This window comes from Petromyzon marinus, chromosome 79, assembly GCF_048934315.1.
Source record: "Petromyzon marinus isolate PM22_M1 ecotype Great Lakes invasive population chromosome 79, UKy_Petmar_22M1.pri1.0, whole genome shotgun sequence".
NCBI lineage: Eukaryota > Metazoa > Chordata > Hyperoartia > Petromyzontiformes > Petromyzontidae > Petromyzon > Petromyzon marinus.
Genome location: NC_133745.1, coordinates 17,159,604 through 17,179,088, shown reverse-complemented (window position 1 = coordinate 17,179,088; position 19,485 = coordinate 17,159,604).

Here is a 19,485-nt window from a genome sequence, read left to right as displayed (position 1 = left end):
AGTCACTCCGCTCTGATTTAAAAGGGCCGTTTAAACAGCCACGCATGTACGCGCACACCAGGCGCTTAGCTCTCTGCTTCGCTAGAAACAACCGCGCATGCACGCGACCGCAAGACACTCCCGTAAATAGTCGCCCAGGTATGCGAACGCTAAGCACTCCCGTAAACAGTCGCACAGGTACGCAAGCGCTAAGCACTCCCGTAAACAATCGCCCAGGTACGTGAACGCTAAGCGCTCCCGTAAACAGCCGCACGGGCACGCGAATGCTAAGCACTCCCGTAAACAGTCGCCCAGGTACGCGAACGATAAGCACTCCCGTAAACAGTCGCCCAGGCACGCGAACGCTAAGCACTCCCGTAAACAGTCGCCCAGGTACGCAAACGCTAAGCACTCCGGTAAACAGTCGCCCAGGTACGCAAACGCTAAGCACTCCCGTAAACAGTCGCCCAGGTACGCAAACGCTAAGCACTCCGGTAAACAGCCGCACGGGCACGCGAATGCTAAGCACTCCGCCTTCCTCTTCACACTCACAAAGACCACACGACACAGTTTATCCCTCTACTAGCTATTTTATTCACCGCGAGTAACCCGCTAAACTACTCGTGATTGTGTGGGTCAGCAGACTTTAGCTTATCCCTCGGGGATCCTGGGCTGAACTTATCCTGCCTGCCTCTCCGCTTTCTTCCCTCTGATCAATTAGCCCGCACTCACCTTAGTCCCAATCTGATGCTGCAGAAGCTGTGGAACGGTGATGTTCCCGCACCCCGTGCCCCCCTGTCCAATCAGAGGTCTGGATTTTCCCGCCCTCGGATCACCGCTCTGGTGACGTCACCGCAGTGGTTTATTGGACGTCCGCTTTCCGTTCTTCCCGCTATCCGCCCACTGACTCGTGTTTGTGTGTGTGTGGTTCCACTCGCGGTGGCTAAACAGCCCCTGCCATGACCATGCCATTACAATCCCAGGTCACAGCACCGCGGTGCTCTTCAGCCTCGGGGGTAGGTCGCCCAATTTCCCGGCTGCAGGAAACCATGAAGCTTGATCTCATTAGGGGCTTCTGGATAAAAACCTGTTGGCCAGGTGACCTTCCCTCCCGGCTCTACGTGGGGTGTGTGTGCATTCGTGTGATGGGCGCGCCACGTCGGCGCCGTCACTCCCCGGTGGCTGCGTCACGGCGGTGGGCACGGCCCCGATGGAGCGGCTCCGCTGCCGCGGCACCACAACCTCTGGGTCACTGAGCCGCTTCCAAACACCCCCCATGTCAAATACATAAGCAGGAACCTGTATCGTGAGCAGCAGCATTATTTGAATACTCTGCCAAAACAATTTGAATTGTGGAGTGGTGGCACAATTCCGCAATAGCTTTATCATATCTCTGGTGATAGGAAGAATTTCTACAAGACCGAGTTCTAGAGAACCCCTTTACGCGATGTTTTGGTCTACTCTTCCACACTGGGCAGATGTTTCAGTAGAGGAAGGAGTACCCACAATTTAACACACCGCATCCACGGCCCCTCTCCTAAGTGGGCGTCCCCAGCCCGAATGCTCGCAGGAAGCCCTCCCAGCCTCCCTGCTCGACGAACCAGGCCCCGCACACGTTCACCAACAAGGCGGCCACCACGTCCGTCACGGCCGACTTCTCTGCGTCGCTCAGACGTACGCAGTCCACCAGCCTCTTCGCGAGGGAGGAGCGAGCAGAGCACCACCAGGACCACCACGCGGCCCCAGCTCGCAGAGCCATCGCGGATGACTTCCCAGGCCACGTCCATGAGCAGCCGGCGGTGCCCTCGGTGCTCCACCCACTCCGTGTGAGGAACAGGTCCCCCAGGCAGTTGACCACCTCCTGCACCAGCTGTGCTGGCTAAACCTTCTGCAGCTGCTGGACCTGCAGCTGCTCCTGCACCTGCAGCTACTCCGTCTGTGTCACCAGGTGAGCCATGTAGCCGACGATCAGATCCGCTGTCAAGACGGTCAGCAGCTGCAGCACCTCCTTTTCCTCCCCCTCATCTTCTTCCTCCTCCTGCCCGTGTCTCATTCCTCCTCCCCGTGTCCCACTCCCTCCCCCTGTCTCCCTCCACCTCCTTGTGTCTCCCTCCTACTGTAATGTTTTGCTTTTGCAAAACACGTACTAATTTGTCAGTTACTCCCGAGATATATGGTATTTTAATTGTTTTAACAATCTTATCGATTTCAGCATTGTTGCTTTGCCATCGTGATTTGGCATTCAATGCTCTGTTAATTTGAGCATTATTGTAGCCATTCTGTCGTAGTGCTTCTTTAACGTGTTTAATCTCTCTCACGAGACTTTCACCATCTGACACTGCTTTAGCCTGATATATCAGCGTCTTGATAAGAGAGGATGTCTGAGCTGGGTGATGATGTGATTCTGCATTCAAATAGCATCAGTGTGTGCGTTCGCTTTCTGTAAACGCTGTGTGCTATTTTACCATTTAGGCCATGTCCAAGCAAAATATCTAGGAACGGGAATGTGTTATTCACCTCCATTTCCATGGTGAACTGGATGGCCGGGTTTTGTGCATTGAGATGATTTAGAAAATCATTAAGTGTATCTTTACCATGTGGCCAGGCAACCAAAGTGTCATCCACATATCTAAACCAAAAACATGGTTTCAATGTGCTCGAGACAAGTGCTCTTGTTTCAGAGTTTTCCATGTGCATATTTGCTATAGCCGGAGATAAAGGAGAGCCCATTGCTGCTCCTTCCTTTTGTTTAAATAAATCACCTCCAAAAGAAGTAAGTGTTATTTAAACAATGATGAGCCAGTTTCAGAATATATTTTGGTAAACCTGTATTCTTTACTAGTGTATCAAGTAATTTAAGTGACTCGTTCACTGGAACCTTAGTGAATAGAGAAATCACATCAAAACTCACCAGAATATCATTAGGGTAAAGTTTAATATCTTTATTCACATTCACAAGATGTTCTGAATTTCTTATGTATGAAGATGTCCTCCCGATGTAGGGATGTAATTGTTTAGTTATATGTTTTGCTAATTTATATGTGGCAGAGCGAATTGTACTGACTATGGGTCGTAATGGGATGCCGATTTCATGAATCTTTGGTAGCCCATACAGTCTAGATGGTTTTGAGGCCCTTGGAATTATTCGGTATTGCTCATTCTTATGGATTAATGAATTTGCAATTATTGCAGTAGTCTGACGTTCTAAAGTATTAATAGGATCTCGTTTAACTTTAATGTGGGTACTTTTCTCTAGTAAATCTTTAATTTTATTATCATAATTGGCTCGTGGCATCACCACAGTAGTGCGGCCTTCATCAGCTGCCAGGATTTTAAAATCTTTATTTAAATGAATCTCTCTTAAGGCTTTTGCTTCGTTCGAGCTAATATATATTTTTGGTACTTTGCTATTTTCAATTATTTTGGCAACCTCGTGTCTAGTCATCTCTGCCTCATTATGTGGAAGGAGTCTAACTGCTGATTCTACCTCAGCAATTATCTCATCCACTGGAATTGTGCGTGGGGTAACGGCAAAGTTAAGGCCTTTAGAAAGGACAGAGATCATGTCACTGGTTAAAACAGTGTTAGTCAAGTTCATTACGGGTTTGTTTTTAAATTGTTCGTTTTTAGTGGGTATTTGTTTATTATGAAGTCTAGATAATTTATTCATTTGGCTAGTTTTGGTTAGATTAAACACATTATCAGCCGATTGTTGTGTTATGGTCTCGATTATATTCCAATAATGCATTGATCTACTTGCTTATATCTAAGTGCAACTGCCTTAGAGATTCTGAAATGTAAGATAATTCACTCCTGTTGTGCTGTATTCTCTCTATTAATAATCATTTGCTAGCTTTGTGTAGTATTTGGTTAGCTTTAGCAGACTTTGTGATGTGTTATTTTAACTGCGTTTGGTATTAACTTCGAATCTCTGCACCTTTTGAGGAACGTCAGTGAAGATATAAATTCCATCCGCTTGATGCGGAGCTTCTCCAACTTTCTGGTTTTAAGAAAAGTATCCTCCCCATAGAGGTTAGTCAGTTTAACACGTAGGCTTTCGCGACCAATATTATTCATAATAAACGTGTTTGGGTTAGATCGCGTTATTAATAAATGTGTCGTAACCCTCCACCACCCGACACGGCCAATCAGTAAAAAAGTGTCATGTTGACAAAAGACAAAATAGTTCACTACTTTAGCCCACTGGTGTGTTGAAGAGTGAATCCACAACATTTACAATTTTTTAGTATGACGTTTCGCTGGTAATTACATCCAGCATCATCGGGCAATTCGCCAGAATGGTGAAGCCCTCACTCACTCGCGGTCTTAAATAGAGCAGCAGGGTGACATCATTTAATTCATTCAGGTGCAGTGATTTGAGGCGGAGTGGGGGGTATTTTAATTATATAATAGATTAGTAATCAGTCAAATGTTATGATCAGTAATAAGTTGTAGATTAGTAATTAGGTGTAATGTGTATTATTGTAATTATATACTACGTTAGTAATCAGTTAATTAGTATGTTTCCCCACAACGAGGGTATACAGCTGCTCTGACATGGGACGACCCTGTCGTACACCTCTTCTGAAGCTGACAGGGGCAGTGAGCGTACCGTTGACTTTGATTAGACACTGGACTTCAGTGTAGAGCAGGCGGTTCAGTCCCAGGAAGCTGGTCCCAAAACCAAACGCCCTCGGTGGTCCCATTAGGTACCCGTGGTCAAACGCCTTCTCTTGGTCGAGGGAGAGAAGCGCGAGTGGGAGCCCCCTTTCTCTCGAAGAGGGTGCTGAGGTCTCTGACGAGGAAGACGCCATCATGAATTGTTCTCACTGGGACCGTGTGGGCCTGGTCACTGCCCACCACCTGAGCCAATACAGTCTTCATCTTGGAGAATAGCGCTTTGGCCAGAATTCTTCTCTCCTTATAAACGTCTATGCCTGCCCAAGATGAAATCTGGAGAGACCTACCGCGCAGTCAGGGCCGCAGTCGCGACAGCAGCTCCCTGCGTCCCGGGAGCCGGTGCGGGTTGCCGGACCGCGTCACCGGCGCCGTTCGGAGCGCCGCGGGCGCTGTGTCGGGCGGAGTGGCGCAGCGCGTGCCCGTGGTGCCGTCGCCGGGCATTGCGCGCAAGCAGCATCACGTGTCGTGCAGTCAGGGCGGCATGGGTCGGTGGGTGGGTGTGTGGGTCGGTTTGGGTGGGTGGGTCGGTTTGGGTGGGTGGGTCGGTTTGGGTCAGTGGGTGGATGGGTGGGTCGGTGTGGGTGGGTCGGTTTGGGTCGGTGGGTGGGTTGGTCGGTCGGTGTGTGGGTCGGTGGGTGGGTGGGTGGGTCGGTCGATGGGTGGGTGGCCACTCACATTGATTGACATCACGTTGTCCTGGACGCACACGGGGAGGCAAGGGGAGGTCACGCTCAGAGGCTGCCCTGTGAGCGGTCAGCCAGCAGTGGATCGACCCACGAACAACGACAATTACAAAGGTCCCCTCGTGTAGCCGCTAGCAGGCTGTAGGGCCAAGTGCTGTTAGAAGTAGCTAGTAGCAGCACTGCCTATGCAAGCTGACAATGTGGCACACACAGAGGGAGTGGGTGGCCAGTACCACAGCCGGCCGCCTTTGTCTCCCCCATTGGGCGATGTTTACTACACACCACCGCTACAACAGGAGCGAGCGCGAGTGCGTCGTGGGGAGCGTGCGCGCCCCCAGAGTGCCCTCCGCTATCACCGGCTTTGATGACCGCGTGGACGATGCCGCGGGACTTGGTCTGGGCCAGGAAGCGGACGATTCCACTGGTGTATGACCTCAACGCGGCGTCGTTGATGCGCCAGATCACCGCTCGCTTGCTCAAGTCGTAGAGGCAATCCCGGCGGCGGCAGCAGCAGCAACGACGACGATAGCGATGATGACGGTAATGAAGATGATGATGATGACGATGATGATAATGACGATAATGATGACAATGACGATGGTGATAATCACGATGACGATGGTGATGATGACGATAGTGATAATGACGATAATGATGACGATAATAACAATGGTGATGATGCGTACTTCAACAGCTGCAGCACGAGGCAGTTGTGTCCGCGGAAGTGGAACGAGTGCAGGACGCGGATGACGCCGTGCAGCTCAGCACTGCCCTCCCCTGCAGCTCCGTGATCACCTTCAGCTCCATCCTCTGCATCTCCATCTTGGTAGGGCTGCGTGCACACAGCAAGTCTGTAGGTCTCTGGGTCTCTGTGGGTCTCTGTGGGTTTCTACGTGTGTCTATGGATCTCTATGGGTGTTTGGGGGTCATAGTAGTTTTACGGAGGTTATTATTATTTTTTACTATTTTACTCATTATTTTGTAACCACGTATTTACTTCCATTATCTATTATTTTCTTCATTTATAATTATTACGACAGCGGCCGCTTTGTTAAGACCACCACCACCCACACCATTTCCAACCACACCAAAACACCACCACCCACCCACACCACCATCCCCATCACCCCCGCAACAACCCACTTGATGGGCAGTGCCAGCATCTTCACAGCCACCAGGAATCCCATCTTGTGGTCCACACACCGCAGCACTACTCCCTGCCCTTCCTCGCCAAATTATTCTCTCGCACCTCGAAGTGGTATTGGAGCTGCTCCTGGGGAATATAAAATGGAGCAGATGAGGCAGCAGCGCCGCCACAAGCCAGTCAGTCACAATCACGATGTGAATGTTTAACGCTTAGTGGTAGGAGCAGCAGTGGTAGTAGTGGTTAGTAGTAGCAGTAGTGTGTGTGTGTCTGTATGTGCGAGTCTCACAGGGATATAGTTGTGGGTCTCTGTGGGTGTCTCTGTGTCTGTGCGTCTCACTGGGATGTAGCTGTGGGTCTCTATTGGTGCCTCTTTGAGTCTCAATGGGTATCTGTAGATCTCTATGGGTGTCTGTGAGTCTCACAGGGATGTAGTTGTGGGTCGTTATGGGTGTATCTATGGGTGTCTCAATGGGTGTCTCAATGAGTGTGTCTATGAGTGTCTGTCTTTGTGAGCCTCACAGGGATATATTTGTGTTCTTGGTTGTCGTAGCCATCGTTGTTGATGCAACCGCGGGATTTGCCCTCGTCCATAGAGACAAAACAAACTTGACAGACGTCGGCCAGCTCCTCATGTCGCTCGGTCAGGCGAGGCAGGAAGAGTGCCAGGATCACTGCACACCTGACAACAACTATGGGTTTTTTTTTCTTTACCGACAGAACCAGAGTGTTTCTTACACACCAATAAGCCCAGTAAATTGGCACAGTAGGGGGCACAGGTGGTGCATCAGCCACTCGTCTCAGTCGGTCGACCCGTGGCACCTGTTGGGTCTGCCCCGTGACCTCCTGCCAGCGGGAGTTCGACACTTCACTTGGCTTAAAAGTGCACATAGCCTGGCACAAGCGTCGTTATGATGTCACCGCCACTTAGTGGCGAATGGCGGTTGTTGTGTGTGTGTGTATATTCAATCAGGCCAAGAATGTGTGCACCACAGAGTGAATCTCACTGCGGTACAGTGGACAGGCCATGCCGCGCCGCTGCAACTCGAAGATGCAGCGGCGGCACGTGGCAAGGTGGCCGCCGTCGCCGTGAACCAACGTGCAGCTACGCGGCTCACACTGGCACACCACGCACCCACCCACAACACCACCACTACCCACACCACAACCACCACCCACAACACCACCACCACCCACAACACCACGCACCCACCCACAAGACCACCACCATCAGCCACACCAACACCACCCACACCACCAACACCACCAACCACACTTCCAGCACCACCACCCATGCCACCACCACCTATACCAACACCCGCACCAAAACCACCCACACCACCAGCACCACCCACAACAACACCACCACCCACAACACCACCACCACCCACACCACCACCCACACCAACGCCACCCGCACCACCAACACCACCAACCACACTACCAGCAGCACTACCCAGGCCACAACCACCCATGCCACCACTACCTACATCACCACCACCCACACCACCACCAACAACCACACCACCACCACCACCCACACCACGCACCCACCCACAACACCACCACCCACACCATCACCACCACCCACACCACCACCGCTACCGGCTGGAGTGTAAGAAGGAGAGGCAGTGGTGGAGGTGGTGTTGACGCTGGCACCTGCTCGCCTGTTGTCGGCTGTCACTACGGAGAATATCTTCATGAGCAGCGCTAATACTGAGTGTCTGAGATATCTGAGTGAGAATCCCTCCACACCAAACACCTCCCCCAGGGGGTCCCCCGCCACACCTCACCAGGTACTGCCTCTCTTCATCGTAAAGTCGCCTCCGCTTGATGTACTGTTCCACGTAGTGGAACACCTGCTCCACAGTGAATGTGTCGCCCTCGGCACCGACCGACTGCAGCAGTGGAAGCATCCGAGGCACCGGCTTCAGGAGTGTTCCTCCGAGCTTGTCAGAGACATGGACAATTCCATGCACTGTATGTGTTCTGTATTTGTACGTGGATAGTAACGACAGTGGATGTACATTCACTCCGAGTCTTTACTGGGTCGTTAAACAGCATGGGGTACACAATGACGTGAAACTTCACATCTACCCTACCTCCGTGCTCCATGCCGAAAAGCCACTGCAGTGGTAATAAAACTGCAACGTATTTTATTCATCAACCTGCATTTTCTTATTTTTCCCAAATTTTAACCCGGGTTGGGCTGTCGCCATCCTGCCCTGGAACCAATTATTCATTCGTGTCTCTGGCAGACCATTGCAAGCCTTGTGTTAGAGAATGGCTCACTGAAGCTGATATCACAGAGCTACTTCTGAGTACCCTTCAAGTGCCCTCTGGTCCACAGTAAAGAGCAGCACCCTCCCACCTGTCCTTTAAGTAGGAGTAACGTTGGTCATAACAATGTTCTTTTCGTTGAAATTTATCCAAATTAAGTGCAGAACCACATTGCAGCAATGTGATGGTTTATTTTGTGCTGTCAATGACGACAAGGCTGAGATCATTTACTCGCTAGACTTGAGAACCCGTTTTAATCACTTGCGGGTGCCTGTATTCAAACCCAAGTACTCCGTGGTGCCAGTTCCGTGCTATGACCTCTTGGCCACTGGGCCGCCTCTAAACACCCCCCATGTCAAATACATAAGCAGCAACCTGTACCGTGAGCAGCAGCATTCTTTGAATACTCTGCCAAAATAATTTTTATCGTGGAATGCTGACACAATTCCTCTCCTCAGTGGGCGTCCCCAGCCCAAATGCTCGCAGGAAGCGCCCCCAGCCTCCCTGCTCGACGAGCCAGTTCCCGCACGCGTTCACCAGCAGGGCGGCCACCGCGTCCGTCACGGCCGACGTCTCCTCCGCGTTGCTCAGACGTACGCATTCCACCAGCCTCTTCGCGAGGGAGGAGCGAGCAGACCACCACCAGGACCACCACGCGGCCCCAGCTCGCGGAGCCATCGCGGAGGACCTCCCAGGCCACGTCCACGAGCAGCCGGCGGGGCCCTCGGTGCTCCACCCGCTCCTCCGTGTAGCTCACCAAATCCAGAACGGAGTCTCTGAACCGCGCGAGGGACAGGTCTCCCAGGCAGTTGACCACCTCCTGCACCAGCTGCGTTGGCTGAACCTCCTGCAGCTGCTGAACCTTCTGCACCTTCTGCAGCTGCTCCTGCACCTGCAGCCACTCCGTCTGTGTCGCTAGGTGAGCCATGAAGCCGGCGACCAGATTCGCTGGCAAGACGGTCAGCAGCTGCAGCGCCTCCTTCTCTTCCTCCCCCTCGTCTTCCTCCTCCACCTCATCATCTTCCTCCTCCCCCTCCTTAGACTCCTTCTCCTCTGTCTCCCTCTAACTCCCTGTGTGACCCTCCTCCCCCGGTCTCCTTCCTCGTCCCCGTGCGTCCCTCCTCCTTCCCCCGTCTCCCTCTTCCCTGTGTCTCCCTCTTTTTTCTTTTTGCTGATGAAGTTTTTTTTTTATTTCCACAAGGTGTAAACGCCGTATCCCTTATTTTGTAATTGTAATTCTGGGCCAAAGAGGTCCCACAAACGTAAACGTTTTGTATTTAAAATATAACACAACAACAATGAATGGCTTAGTGGGTAAAGTAAGACGCACGCCAAAACGGGTGAGTTAAATAAATCCAATCTCTCCTACCGGATTATAGGACGCAAACCAAACTTTGTTGTAACAAGAACATAAAAAAACTGATTCTCTTAATCAGGTGAATACGGTAAAGGGGCTGAGTCTGTGGTTGCCGGTGTGGTGAGTCTGTGGGTCTCTGTGTGGTGACGATGTCTATGGGTCTCTGTGGTGATGGCAATGTCGGGTGGTGGCGGGTTTAACCACACAACATTTATATATTCACGCGATCTAACCCAAACAAAACCTGTACTACGGAGTCAACAACAACGACGTGAGGGCTCTCCGACGCGCGTCTCGGTTGGGGTGAGGGTGCTTTCTGTTGTATATGTAGGTTATGAAAATTTGATGTAAATAATAAAAATTAAATGAAATTTGCATAATAATCCGACATTATGCTAATTGATGTAAGTGCATAGACTATGCTAATTCGAGAGATAATCGTATTAATTTATGCTAGTGTATGTGTGATTATGCTACTGCGAGCCGTTATGATAATTAGGCCCCGCCTCGTTGACGAGGGTCGTTTATCAATCGGGATAATGCAATTAATCGTATGCAGTTATGCAGGTACTGTGAGCATGTCACATTAAACTCGGCTGTGTTGTTTAACTTCGTATTATCGATGGGTATAATACAATTATTCTCGCTTTACCATTTACTGAGTATGTGTTAGTGTGTTCAGCCAGGTCTCCAAGTTCAGATCTCAGCACAGAATACAGTTCTTATGCATAAATTTCAGGAAAGAACACACAACACTTCCGTGTTAATCAATTTTAATGACGATAGTGATAATGACGATAATGATGACGATGGTGATAATGATGACGATGGTGATAATGATGACGATAATAACAATGGTGATGATGCGTACTTCAACAGCTCCAGCACGAGACAGTTGTGTCCGCGGAAGTGGAACGAGTGCAGGACGCGGATGACGCCGTGCAGCTCAGCACTGCCCTCCCCCTGCAGCTCCGTGATCACCTTCAGCTCCATCCTCTGCATCTCCATCTTGGTAGGGCTGCGTGCACACAGCAATTCTTTGGGTCAGTTTAACACGTAGACTTTCGCGACCAATATCATTCATAATAAAGGTTTTTGGGTTAGATCGCGTTTATTTATAAATGTGTCGCAACCCTCCACCACCCGACACGGCCAATCAGCAAAAAAGTGTCACGTTGACAAAAGACAAACAATTCACTACTTCAGCCCACCGGTGTGTTGAAGAGTCAATCCACATTTACAGTTTGAGTACGACGTTTCGCTGGTAAATACATCCAGCATCATCAATTGCTTGATGATGGTAAATACATCCAGCATCATCAATTGCTTGATGATGCTGGATGTATTTACCAGCGAAACGTCGTACTCAAACTGTAAATGTGGATTGACTCTTCAACACACCGGTGGGCTGAAGTAGTGAATTGTTTGTCTTTTGTCAACGTGACACTTTTTTGCTGATTGGCCGTGTCGGGTGGTGGAGGGTTGCGACACATTTATAAATAAACGCGATCTAACCCAAACACCTTTATTATGAATTATTTGGGTCTCTGTGGGTCTCTATGAGTGTCTAAGGGTGTCTATGGATCTCTATGGTTGTCTCTAGTTTATAGTAGTCTTAAGAGGGTTATTATTTTAGTGAGATAGTTTCAGTTTATATTTAGAGAGTTTTACGGAGGTTATTATCATTGCTGTTTACTATTATACTCATTATTTTGTAACCATGTTGTATTTACTACCATTTATGATCTATTATTATTTTATTCATGTATAATTATTACGACTGCTCCCACTGTGTTAAGACCACCACCACCCACACCATTTCCAACCACGCCACATCACCACTACCCACCCACCCCCCCACCAACCCCATCACCCCTGCCCCAACCCACTTTCCGTGCAGTACCAGCATCTTGACAGCCACCAGGAATCCCATCTTGTGGTCCACGCACTGCAGCACCACACCCTGCCCTCTCTAGCCAATCTTCTCTTGCACCTCGAAGCCCTATTGGTGCTGATCCTGGGGTATCTAAAAAGCAGCCGAAGCAGCAGCAGCGCCGCCACAGCCAGTCAGAGTCACAATCACGATGGGAATATTTAACGCTTAGTGGTAGGAGCAGCAGTGGTCGTAGTGGTTAGTAGTTAGTAGTAGCAGTAGTGCCTGTGTGTCTGTGTGCCTTTGTGTGTGTGCCTGTGTTTGTGTGTCTGTCTGTGCGAGTCTCACAGGGACATAGTTGTGGGTCTCTGTGGGTATCTCTGTGTCTGTGCATCTCACTGATATATAGCTGTGGGTCTCGATTGGTGCCTCTGTGAGTCTCTATGAGTGTCTCTGTGGATCTCTATGGGTGTCTGAATGGGCTCTGTGGGTGTCTCTGTGAGCCTCACAGGGATGTAGTTGTGGGTCGTTATGGGTGTTATCTATGGGTCTCTATAGGTGTCTCAATGGGTGTATCTATGGATGTCTGGGTCTCTGTGAGCCTCACAGGGATGTATTTGTTTTCTTGGTCGTCGTAGCCATCGTTGCAGATGCCACCACGGGATTTGCCCTCGTCCATAGAGAAAAACCAAACTTGACAGACGTCGGCCAGCTCCTCCTCCTGGCGCTCGGTCAGGCGAGGCTCGAAGAGAGCCAGGATCGCTGCAGACGTGACAACAACAACTTAAATCATTAACTATGTTTTTTTTCTTTACCGAAACAACCAAAGAGTGTTTTTACACACACCAAAAAGCCCAGCAAGTTGGCGGTTGTTGTGTGTCTGTGTGTGTGTCTGTGTGTGTGTTCTGTAGCGGTTAGCGCGCTGCGCTATGAACCTGGCGACCCGGGTTTGATTCCCGCTCACGGCCAACACCAGTGACGATTTTCTGAACCGGTCCCGGGCTTCCCCTAGGTCGACTCAGCCTCAAATGAGTACCTGGTGCGGTGTGTAAACATTGCCACTGGGGAGACAAAGGCGGTCGGGCGTGGTGCTGGCCACCCACCCCCTCGTGTACCGTTCCGGCCTTCATAGGTGCTCGCTAACAGCACTTGCCCCTACAGTCTGTTAAGGCTATATGGGGGATCTTTATCTTTGTGTTCTGTCAGACCAGAAATGTGTGCACCACAGAGTGAATCTCCCTGCGGCACAGGGGACAGGCCATGCCGCGCCGCTGCAACTCGAAGACGCAGTGGCGGCATGTGGCAAGGTTTTCGCTGTCGCCGTGAACCAACGTGCAGCTACGTGGCTCACACCGGCACACCACGCACCCACCCACAACACCACCACCACCCACAACACCACCCACAACACCACCAGCACCACCACCCATGCCACCACTACCTACACCACCACCAACCACACCACCCACACCATCACCATCCACCACCGCTACCGGCTGGAGTGTAAGAAGGAGAGGCAGTGGTGGAGGTGGTGTTGACGCTGGCACCGGCTCGCCTGTTGTCGGCCGTCACTACGGAGAATAACTTAATGAGCAGCGCTGCCACCGAGTGTCTGAGATCTCTGAGTGAGAATCCCTCCAGACAAAACACCTCCTCCAGGGGGTCCCTGCCACACCTCACCAGGTACTGCCTCTCTTCATCGTAAAGTCGCCTCCGCTTGATGTACTGTTCCACGTAGTGGAACACCTGTACCACCGTGAATGTGTCGCCCTAGGCACCGACCGAATGCAGCAGAGGAATCATCCGAGGCACCGGCTTCAGGAGAATGTTCCTGCGAGCTTGTCAGAGACATGGACAATTCCATGCACTGTATGTGTTCTGTATTTGTACGTGGATAGTAACGAGAGTGGATGTGCATTCACTCCGAGTCTTTACTGTGTCGTTAAACAGCATGGGGTACACAATGACGTGAAACTTTACATCTACCCTACCTCTGTGCTCCATGCCGAAAAGCCACTGCAGTGGTAATAAAACTGCAACGCATTTTATTCATCAACCTGCATTTTCTTATTTTTCCCAAATTTTAACCTGGGTTGGGCTGTCGCCATCCTGCCCTGGAACCAATTATTAATTCGTGTCTCTAGCAGACCATTGCAGGCCTTGTGTTAGAGAATGGCTCACTGAAGCTGATATCACAGAGCTACTTCTAATTACCCTTCAAACGCCCTCTGGTCCACAGTAAAGAGCAGCACCCTCCCACCTGTCCTTTAAGTAGGAGTAACGTTGGTCATAACAACGTTCTTTTCGATGAAATTTATCCAAATTAAGTGCAGAACCACATTGCAGCCATGTAATGGTTTATTTTGTGCTGTCAATGACGACTGGGCTGAGATCATTAGCTCGCTAGAATTGAGAACCTGCTTTGATCACAGGCGGTGTGGATTCAAACCCAAGTACTCCGTGGTGCCTGGTCAGTGCTATGACCTCTGGGTCACTTAGCCGCCTCCAAACACCCCCCATGTCAAATACATAAGCAGCAACCTGTATCGTGGGCAGCAGCATTCTTTGAATACTCTGTCAAAAAATGTTTATTGTGGAGTGGTGGCACAATTCCGCAATTGCTTTCTCATACCTCTGGTGACAGGAAGAATTTCTACAAGACGGAGTTCTAGAGAACCCCTTTACTCGATGTTTTGGTCTACTCTTCCACACTGTAGTACCTACACTTTAACACACCGCATCCGCAGCCCCTCTCCTAAGTGGGCGTCCCCAGCCCGAATGCTCGCAGGAAGCCCTCCTAGCCTCCCTGCTCGACGAGCCAGGCCCCGCACGCGTTCACCAGCAGGGCGTCCACCGCGTCCATCACGGCCGCCGTCTTCTCCGCGTCGCGCAGACGTATGCAGTCGACCAGCCTCTTTGCGAGGGAGGAGCGAGCAGAGCACCACCAGGACCACCACGCGGCTCCGGCTCGCAGAGCCGTCGTGGAGGACTTCCCAGGCCACGTCCACGAGCAGCCGGCGGGGCCCTCGGTGCTCCACCCGCTCCTCCGCGTGGCTCACCAGAACGGAGTTTCTGAACCGCGCGAGGAACAGGTCTCCCAGGCAGTTGACCACCTCCTGCGCCAGCTGTGCTGGCTGAACCTTCTGCAGCTGCTGGAGCTGCAGCTGCTCCTGCACCTGCAGCTACTCCTGCACCTACATCTACTCCGTCTGTGTCGCCATGTGAGCCATGTAGCCGGCGATCAGATTCGCTATCAAGACGCTCAACAGCTGCAGCGCCTCCTTCTTTTCCTCACCTTCCTCCTCCCCCTCGTTTTCCTCCTCCCCCGCCTCCTCCTCCTCCCCCTCCTCCTCCACTTTCAAAACAAAGAGTGAGGACATAATATCAATAACCCGGGAATTTTATAGTGACCTCTTCTTTCCTGATAAAACGTCTATGCCTGCCCAGAATTTCCTAAAGAGCTCGGTGAAAGTACTGTCCTCCAGCAGGGCGTTGTTGAAGTGCCAGTAGGCCTCACCACTTGGTGTTGCACGCAGCCTGAGGTCCAGCAGGATCAGGCTGTGGTCTGTTAGTGATGCAGCCCCTGATGTCAGCAGTCAGAATGCTCGAGACAAGACTTCTGGAGATGTAGAAACGGTCGATCCTGGACTGTGTAGCTGGTTCATTGCCCCGTGTCCGCGTGAAGGTGAAGCTTCGCCGCCTAGGGTGGTGAAGCCGCCACACGTCCACCAGATCGGAGGCGTCCAGAAGGGCTTGGAGCTCTCCCCGGAGATTGGCGTTGCAGTGCCCCTTCCCTGTGTGGTCGAGAGCATCCAGCGTGCAGTTGTAGTCACCTCCCGTGACCACAAACTCGTCCCCTGGAATGCCACCGAGGTGGTTCCGCAGAAGTTGCAGGAACCCGGGTCTCTCACTGTCAGTGGTGGGAGCGTACACGTTGACGAGGTGGATGGCGGTGACGCCGACCTGCACCGTGAGGTCCAGGATCCTCCCCTTGATCACCTCCACCTGGCTGACGGTGTCGGGGGAAAAGTTTGGTGACAGCACGGTTGCTACTCCTGAGGAGGTGTTGCTGAAGTGGCTGATGAAGGGCTTCGCTCTCCACTCCGTCCTCCAGGCAACGTCATTGTCCATGGCGAGATGGGTCTCCTGCACGAACAGCACGGAGACCTTATGCTGCTTTGCAAGGTATCCTACGTAGTATATTCTCAGCGCCCCTCTGCACCCATTCATGTTCAGGGAGGCGTTGCGCAACGTCATTGTGAGTGAGTCGCCCGCCTGTTCCAATGAGTCACCTTGCTGAGGAGGCTCCTTACCCTGGACGTCTCCAGGTCTCTCGATTGTTTTCCTTCCTGCTGGAGCTCTGTGAGGATGCGTCAGAGGGAGACCTCTATGGCGTCTGGCTCGCCATCTTGTCAAGGCCTCCATCACCTTGTTTGGTTTCCTGGGGGTCTCTTTGAAGAATCTCCACAGGTCTTCCTGGCAGAAGATGGGTGCCCGCGAAGATGACCTCTTTGAGACCTGGTTGGTTTCGCTACCCACACGGAGGTCATCATCCGAGTCCCCCTTCTTGCTTCCATGCCCTGCATGTGGGGGCCAAGAGTCGGGGGCCCATGGTTGGCTCCATGTGGCCTCCCCCAGGGGCCATGGCAGGTGGAATGCTACCGCACGCCTCTTCCACATTAGCAGGGCACTCTGCGAGGCTTGCAGGGTGTCCTTATTCTGTCTTTTTAATTCTGGGCCAAAGAGGTCCCATAAACGTAAACGTGTTGTATTTAAAATATAACACAAACAACAGCAATGAATGGCTTAGTGGGTAAAGTAAGACGGACCCCAAAACCGGTGAGTTAAATAAATCTGATCTTTCCTATTACCGGATGATAGGACGCAAACCAAACTTTGTTGTAACAAGAACATAGAAAAAACTGAGTCTCTTAATCAGGTGAATACGGTAAAGGGGCTGAGTCTGTGGGTGTCAGTGTGGTGAGTCTGTGGGTCTCTGTGTGGTGAGTCTGTGGGTCTCTGTGTGGTGATGGCCATGTCGGGTGGTGGCGGGTTTAACGACACAAAATTAATATATTCACGCGATCTAACCCAAACAAAGCCTGTACTACGGATTCAACAACAATGACATGAGGGTTCTCCGACGCGCGTCTCGGTTGGGGTGAGGGTGCGGTCGCGCCGTCTCCTCCGTACGGATTGTTTCTTCCTTTCCCAACTGCGATGTTCTCGCTCTCTCCTCTCTTTTTGTCTCCACCGTCGCCAACCGTCGGAGCTCGGCATCCGCGGCCCCTCTCCTAGGTGGGCGTCCCCAGCCCGAATTCTCGCAGGAAGCCCTCCCAGCCTCCCTGCTCGACGAACCAGGCCCAGCACGCGTTCACCAGCAGGGCGGCCACCACGTCCGTCACTGCCGCCGTCTTCTCCGCGTCACTCAGACGTACGCAGTCCACCAGCCTCTTCGCGAGGGAGGAGCGAGCAGAGCACCACCAGGACCACCACGCGGCCCCAGCTCGCGAAGACGTCACGGAGGACCTCCCAGGCCACGTCCACGAGCAGCCGGCGGGGCCCTCGGTGCTCCACGCGCTCCTCCGCGTGGCTCACCAGAACAGAGTCTCTGAACCGCGCGAGGAACAGGTCCCCAGGCAGTTGACCACCTCCTGCACCAGCTGTGCTGGCTGAACCTTCTGCAGCTGCTGGACCTGCAGCTGCTCCTGCACCTGCAGCTACTCTGTCTGTTTCGCTAGGTGAGCCATGAAGCCCGCGATCAGATTCGCTGTCAAGACAGTCAACAGCTGCAGCGCCTCCTTTTTCTTCCTCCCCCTCACCTTCTTCTTCCTCCTCCTCCACTCATAAAACAAAGAGTGAGGACATAATATCAATAACCTGGGAATTTTATAGTGACCTCTTCTCTCCTGATAAAACGTCTATGCCTGCCCAGAATTTCCTAAAGAGGTCGGTGAACGTACTGTCCTCCAGCAGGGCGTTGTTGAAGTGCCAGTAGGCCGCAGCACTTGGTGTTCCACACAGCCTAAGGTCCAGCAGGATCAGGCTGTGGTCTGTTAGTGGTGCAGCCCTGATGTCAGCAGGCAGAATGCTCGAGACAAGACTTCTGGAGATATAGAAGCGGTCGATCCTGGACTGGGTAGCTGGTTCATTGCCCCTTGTCCTCGTGTAGGTGAAGCTTCGCCGCCTCGGGTGGTGAAGCTGCCACACGTCCACCAGATCGGAGGGGTCCAGAAGGGCTTGGAGCTCTCCCCAGAGCTTGGCGTTGCAGTGACCCTTCTCTGTACGGTCGAGAGCATCCAGCGTGCAGTTGTAGTCACCTCCCATGGCCACAAACTCGTCCTCTGGAATGCCACCGAGGTGGTTCCGCAGAAGTTGCAGGAACCCGGGTCTCTCACTGTCAGTGGTGGGAGCGTACACGTTGACGAGGTGGATGGCGGTGTTGCCGACCTGCGCCCGGACGTCCAGGACCCTCCCCTTGATCACCTCCACCTGGCTGACGGTGTCAGGAGTGAAGTTTGGTGACAGCACGGTTGCTACTCCTGAGGAGGTGTTGCTGAAGTGGCTGAAAAAAGGCTCCCATTTTCCACTCCGTCCTCCAGGCAACCTCATCGTCCATGGCGAGATGGGTCTCCTGCACGAACAGCACAGAGACATTATGCTGCTTTGCAAGGGACGCTGCGTAGTATCTTCTCAGCGCCTCTCGGCACCCATTCATGTTCAGGGAGGCGATGCGCAGTGTCATTGTGAGCGAGTGGCCCGCCTGTTCCAATCAGTCACCTTGCTGAGAAGGCTCCTTACCCTGGACCTCTCCAGGTCTCTCGATTGTTGTCCTTCCTGCTGGAGCTCCCCTAGGATGCGTCTGAGGGAGACTTCTATGGCGTCTGGCTCGCCATCCTGACAAGGCCTCCATCACCTTGTTTGGTTTCCTGTGGGTCTCTTCGAAGAATCTCCACAGGTCTTCCTGGCAGAAGATGGTGCCGGCGAAGATGACCTCTTTGAGACCTGGCTGGTTTCGCTACCCACACGGAGGTCATAATCCGAGTCCCCCTTCTTGCTTCCATGCCCTGCATGTGGGGGCCAAGAGTCGGGTGCCCATGGTTGGCTCCATGTGGCCTCTGTTGTATATGTGGGTGTGTGAAAATTGATGAAAAATAATTAAAATTAAATGAAATTCGAAATTTGCATAATTAATCCGAAATTATGCTAATTTGTGTACTTATGCGTGTAACTATGCTAATTAGAGAGGTAATCGTATTAATTTATACGAGTGGGTGTGGCTGTGTTAATGATAGCCTTGATGATAATCAGGCCCCGCCTTCTTGACGAGGTTGGGTTATCAATCATGATAACGCAATCAATCGTGTGCCGTTACGCTAGTGTCAATTCGGCCTCGTTGTCTAACTTCGTATTATTGATCAGCATAATACAATGATTCTCGCTTTAACACTCCCCGAGTGTTCATATTTTAGGTCCCATGTTCACATCG